We start from the raw sequence: 6918 nt of genomic DNA on the forward strand, positions 1-6918 counted from the left end.
ATCGCAGAATGGCCCGAAATGGCCGAGCATGCGTGGACTGCGTAAACAGAGCCCGAAACAGCCGACGCTGGACTCTCGGTGGGGCCCACGTCCCTTGTTGTTTGAGAAATCCATTCCATCCATTGAATTCATGACGAAAAATCTGTATGAAATGACTAGTTTCTGTTTGTATTCGGTGTGGCCCACGTGATTGATCATATGATCGTCCGACCTCTGTTTGGACGATTGGAAATCGTTCCTCGCTTCCTTTCGAAAATCTGTCACCTAGGCCGTGGTAACATGGGCCGTGGGAATCTGATGGATGGTCCAGATTTATCATCTGGACCACAATGATGGCCCACAATGCTCACCCGCAATGGTTCGTGCGAACGCTGGCGGAATGAAAATGAAAATTTCGTTTTAGGGAGAAAAAAGTCAGTCAAACCGACTTTGACCAGCAGGCTGGTCCGGTGCACAGCTAGTGTACATGTGCACTTTGCACATGTCACTCAAGGTGGGACTCACTGTGATACTTGTGGGAGATCTGATCTGTCCATTCCTTCTATCATATCATTTAAACCATTAAGGATAATTTTGAAGAATATCCAGATTGTAGGTGGGCCAAAAATTGGAGATTAATGGGTTGATCTGTCCGTTAGGCCACTTCCTGAGTGATCCAATGGTTGAAATTTAATATGTATGGTTAATTTATGGTCCTCATCACATGTATGAAGTTTCGAGTCAATCGGATGGTGGGAACTCTGTGATCTTGCATTCTGGACCATTTTCGGGCCTCTTTAACATGAATGGCTAGATTTTCTCGGATCCCTGGCATGTAAATCTGCCGATCTTAGTCCCCTGGAGTCCGTCCCTTGCCTTTGGTGTTATCAGAGCATTAAATCTATGCTTTATCATCCTTTTTTCAGTCTAAGCTCGTACGTACACTCTGCATCACAAACACGATTAAATCAGCCATTAAACGGTATTATGCTTGTAGATCTAGGTAATAACTGGGGTCTAGTATGCAATATTTGACCCTCAACATTTAGATTATAACATCCCATAAAATTCCATACTAAACCTGAGTATACCCACGAGTGCTATTGTTAGGAGACCATATAGTCTCAATGGAATGCCATAATTACTCTAGGATTAATGGAATTTGGGAGATTAAAACCCAAAATCTTGTTTTCGCAAATCACGAATGGGTATTGTCGTGAACCCATTTAATACGAATATTGATCATCGTCCACGAGCAGCTTCGTTGTTTAACTCATTATAGAAATGCCCCTGATGCCAGAACTAGCTCTAAACTGCTTGTTTGTGGTCCACTAAACTCAAAACTATAGAAAGAGGTTCATCCAATTGAGCTTAATATCCATCACAAACATTAAGCCGGGATTGCATCTAAGATCACTGAAATTGAACTCACAAGCTAAGTGGTAGGAGAGCGCGAATGCCTTTAGGTATTCAGATGAACTTAAGTCAAAAGCCCTCTTTCACTCTTGGCCCAAGTTATGGCTTTCGGACTATTAGATCATAGTTAAATTTAAGACACCAACTTTGGATATTACCCTACATCCATTAGTATAACTGCGGCCCCAATCGACCATCGATGATCGTTAAAATGAATTAGGACCTTATCCGTTGATCGGCACATCCGAATGCCAAAGCAATCACATCCTTGCATAGATCCTCACTAAAGTCACTTGATGGTATAGATCGACCCCTACATTCTCCAATGGGCCCCGATATTGGAAATTAATCCCCCATAGGGCTGGTATCCCTAACCCAAGGTTATTAGAGCAATTTGCACCATTTCTGGTGGATTTAAGAGAAAGTATACACCTTCTTACATTCTTCCCTTCGATTGAAGCCCTAGCTACTTTCGGATCCTTCATTGAAGTCCCTCCGTTGACGATTGGAGGTTGGGTTTGAGATATACTTCCTAATTTATGTATTCTTACGTTAAACCTCATAAATATCACAATAGTCTTAGCATTTGGATAGGACCTGATGCTTTGCAGTAAACCCTAGCCTTAAAAGTGTCATAAATTGGGAGAAAATCCTCTTTAAGGTGTAGACTATTCTCTTAGGTTTCCTTTTATCAACCTATGAAGGTGATAAACTATGACTCTTTGTTAATTAAGAAGAAATCTATATGTTAATATTGCCTTTAATGCTTTATTATATTAAACCATGATATTAATAGTATTAATAGTCAATATGAATGATAAAATGCTTGTTCAATATGGTGTTTACCTCTTTAGAGTATTGTTCGACAAATGATGATGATTGTTAACATCAAATGGTGTTTCGTGTATACCTTATTTTGGGCACGTTTCATGCACTTGTAATATGGTTTTATTATGATTATTTGCGGATTTGAATTGACATGCCTTGGCATGTACTACCTTGTATTGATCTAAGCTTGATATACCTGTTAATGTTAATATATTGCTACATTACCAATTAAGTATACTTTATAAATTAAACTATTGTGGAGAGAGATCAAGCATTGCCAAACCATTAAAGCAAGAGATGGCCACCAAAATTGTCCATCCCCAACTTATGTGGCTGACCATGATGGAACTTGGGTGATCGATAGTAGTCAAAACTACATGTAATGCTTACACCCAATGCTGGTTTGTCCAAGGTTTCTCATAGTCAATCAGATCAGTCTAATGCATGGCTTAATCGCATTTATGTTTATTAATTGTAATTGAAATTGTAGTAATGGGTCACAATGCGTCTAAGTACGAAATTATTGCGAGGCTATAGAATGTAGACTAAGTCCTAGAGGGGGTGATTATGACCTATTTAAAAATATGCCTATTAAAAACAACAATTGCCTAGTTTAAATTAATTTGTAATTAAACTAAACTAAGTAATATAACTCTAAGGCTTCCAAGCTAATAGAGGGTCCGATCACATAGACTACTTAAGATATGTAAATTAAGCAACTAGCGTATAGTATAGTGAACATGTGAGTATGAGATATGCTACCTATCAATCCTAGTATTCATCTAATCATAAAAGCATACACTGCCAAAAAAACAATCAAAGGCTACGGACTATGCTAGCTTTTAGCTACGGATATAGACCGTAGATGTGTTGCTACGGCTTAAAACTGTAAATAAAAAATGCCCAAACCGTAGCTAAAAGCTACCACCTTCACACGTTCATCCAACCTGGTATAGCCCCATAAGGGACTCTACGAGGCCCATTAAAATTCGTGTGCTCCATCTAATACGTCTATCCGTTTTGAAAGAGAATGTTAGGGCAGGAGCCTAAAAAAGGAAGTAGATCGAACACTCAAGTGGACCACATGTTAGGAAACAGTGGAGATTAATGCCTACCATTGATTGATGGTGTGGTTCAATTGGACCTTTGATTTGCCTAGATGTTGGGGTCATTCCCTATATAAAAAAATTATAAAATTAATAGACGGAGTGGATATATCAAATGCATCAAGATGGACCCCATAAAGCCCTTGAAAAATCCATCTGTTCAGATCCCACCAGACGTGTGAACGCAGAGGGGCTGTGACGGACGGTACAATGGCCACGACCCAAGGGGCTTATAGCTACGGTTTTAGACCGTAGCAGGTACAAAATGTGGGAACCACGCTCCTTTTTTTCTTTTCCCTCTTTCACGAAATGTTTCATTCTTTCCCTCCACTCCTTGGGGAAAAACCCCATTCTCTCTCACGTCCATCCCTTTCTCTCTCACTCTTGATCTCCTACGCCTCTTTTTTCTCTCTCTCGATCTCCCACACCATTGTTCCCATCTCTCTCTCTCTCTCTCTCTCTCTCTCTCTCTCTCTCTCTCTCTCTCTTCGTTGCCCCTTTTCTCTCTCTCTCTCTCTCTCTCTCTCTCTCTCTCTCTCTCTCTCTCTCTCCCCGTTGCCCCTTTTCTCTCTCTCTCTCGATCTCCCGCACCATTGTTCCAAACATAAAAATCTTCATCAGTGCATTTGTTAGATTGCATTGTCAGAGAGGATTTTGGTATGATGTAACCTATTTAATTTCTTCTATTTATTTGTTTTGCCCTCTTTTTTTATTTGTTTTTATTTTTTAATACCCATTTGGCTGCACCTTGATTAATTGAAAATCAAGCCTCATCCCAATTAATTGGATGATGAAGCTTGGATGATGATGAGAAATGCTGTAATAAGTCATTGGACTGTAGTAGTCATCTAACCAATGGCATGAGAAAGGAACTATTCACTTAAACAAGAAGCATTGGTTGACGGGTTGTTGAAGACAAAGCCTAAGGAGTGGTCATGGGATGATCAAAAATCCAACGACAGGATTTCAAAGTGGGATGGGGTAAAGAACAAGCAAGCCCAGAAGGTGTTTGATGTGTGGTTTGGTAACATTTGCAATAGGTGTTGTTGTTGGTTTTTGAGAACTGGAGTATTCGTACAGTGCCCCATTATAGATGGGCCATAACCAACAATCACACAGGTCAGAAGGTTAGGATCATGTAACTGCTGTGATTCTTGGATATGGTCCATCGGTAATGGACCTTAACGAATGAACGGTCCAGGTTTTGTGCATACCTGATGGGTGTGCTTGTGGAGCCTTTGTTTCTGAATCTTAATTGCACAGATGGGTTTTCTGGAAAAAAAAAACATTGGTTGACGTCCAATGGGCAAAACTCAAGAAATTTGATGGCAAGAATTATCCAATCATTACGAATTTTTTGCCTATATACACTCATGTGGTGGCCCACCAGATCAATGATTTCAATCACTATATATAATGTCGCAAGGAAAACTATAACCGAAATCTTTTTTATTTGGCATTAACTTAGAACCACATGCATCTAAAGCACCTTTTACTAAGATTAATGTAGTTGTATGCTAACCTAGACCAATAGCATGAGCTACCCCTTATAATGGGTTTTGAAGATACAAATCCTTCCTTTCTATTAGGCCACAAACCAACCTAAGTAAATCCATGAATTTGATTCGAGTATTCTTTCCTATTCTTAATAACCATTTGAACCCTGAATTGTCTTACGACTCATTAATCAAATGTAGTGTCCCGCCCAAGAAAGAGACCCAAGTCCTAATAACCCCACTAAGTGGTGATTCAACATAATTAAACATTCAACCACATTGCATAATTAAACAAATGCTCAAATGAAAAACCCAAATACAATCATGTATAGTGGTTCGGCTATGTTCGTACTCTACTCCTGGCGGACGTACTCTCGCTTAGAGTGTACCGGATTTCATTATCAGATGTTTTAAATTAGATTCACCTCAAACCTTTATAGCCCTACACAAGGACTCTAAAACATTTATGCATTATGGAAGAGCAAGGGTGATAATCTTCGACCCAATACTTTAGGTTACACAGGCCAAGGTCCTACACAAGAACCTAAATTTATGTCCTACACAAGGACAGGGGTCCTAATCCCGAACCTAAAAATTTAGGCCACACAGACCAAGGTCCTAATCCTGAACCCGACAATTTAACCCACATATGCCAAGGTCCTAATCTTGAACCTAAGATTTATATCCTACACAAGAGCAAGGGCCAGACTCTGAACTCGACACGTATTCTCCCATTGGAGGCCTACACGAGGAGTTTAGTTGGTTTTTCCTTCGGCTAACCAATAACTTAGGTCCTACACAGGGACCACGAATTTAGGCCACACGGAAGAGCTAAGGTCCTACACAAGAACCTAGTTGAGTTTGTGTATAACAAACTCTTAGCCTCAAGGGTAACCTATGGACTTTTAACAATGACACTTACTTGTCGGATTGAGTCCCTTTTTGTAGCTTCATCTTGGGTTACTTGATTTTTACTCTCACATGCTTCAATCAGCTCCCTGATACTCTCCTTATCATATTGCTGCCGCTTTGCCAAGGCTTCAGCTCCACGATCAATCTTCTTACGTTTGATGTGTCTTCAAGATGACTAAGGTGATGAGAGTGGGTCAAATCTCCTACAACTAATGGGTAGTTGTTTATCCTAGCGTATTTAATTAGGTGGGTCTCTTAGAAGAGTTGGACAATAATTTACCAAGAATTCTTAAGTCCAATCTCTAGGACTTGGAGTTCAAGCACATCTCAATGTTGAGGTTGGAATCCTCATTAGAGTTGTAATCTCAAAGGAGATGGCTTAGAACTCAATGGAATAAAGCTAGAGATGAGAGATATGCATATGAAATCACCCTACCTTTGGTTGCTCCAAAAACCCATGCAAGAGCCCAAGGACCGAATGCACTTTATAAATTGTTTGAGCTCTAAAGGTAAAAAAACAAGCAAAAAATGATCTTATTAATGTTATCGAAGGGTCTTCGATGCCAATGAGAAAATCAGGGAAAATTTAAAAAACCTTGTTGGACAAATTTGGATCTCAAATCGATTCCATCGAAACTTAAGGTTCGATTCCATCAAAGGGACCTCGATGCCATCTAGAATTCCAGTCAAATTTCCAGATTGGTTGCTGGACTTCCCTGATTCTCATCAATGTCATCAGCCAGGTTTCAATGTCATCGAAGATTGTTCGATGCCATCGAACATGCCCTCGAATCTACTGTTTTGGGCTATCTTTTACACAGCAAATCTGCACCTCTTCTAGCTTTCTTTATCATATTTTTCTTGATCTCGTAAGGCTAAGAGATGATCAAATTAATATACTTAATTGTCAAGATCATCTAGAGGCTATAGGGTTGTTTTGGGTCAAGGGTTAGGGTCACCAAGGCCACCTGTTTACCTATTCTTGCCGCCTTGATGCTTCTGCTCCGTTGTGTCTTCGATCTTTGCTTTCTAAAGGCTCAACCAATTTTACGACACAACAATTCATGTGATTGACAAACCAGGATGCAAAAATGAGTGCACTAACATGACAAAATATGAAATCCGGAATACCTTGTCACTGGTAAATGAGGTTCATTCATAACCATTAACGCAATATGATC

This window comes from Magnolia sinica, chromosome 7, assembly GCF_029962835.1.
Source record: "Magnolia sinica isolate HGM2019 chromosome 7, MsV1, whole genome shotgun sequence".
Lineage (NCBI taxonomy): Eukaryota > Viridiplantae > Streptophyta > Magnoliopsida > Magnoliales > Magnoliaceae > Magnolia > Magnolia sinica.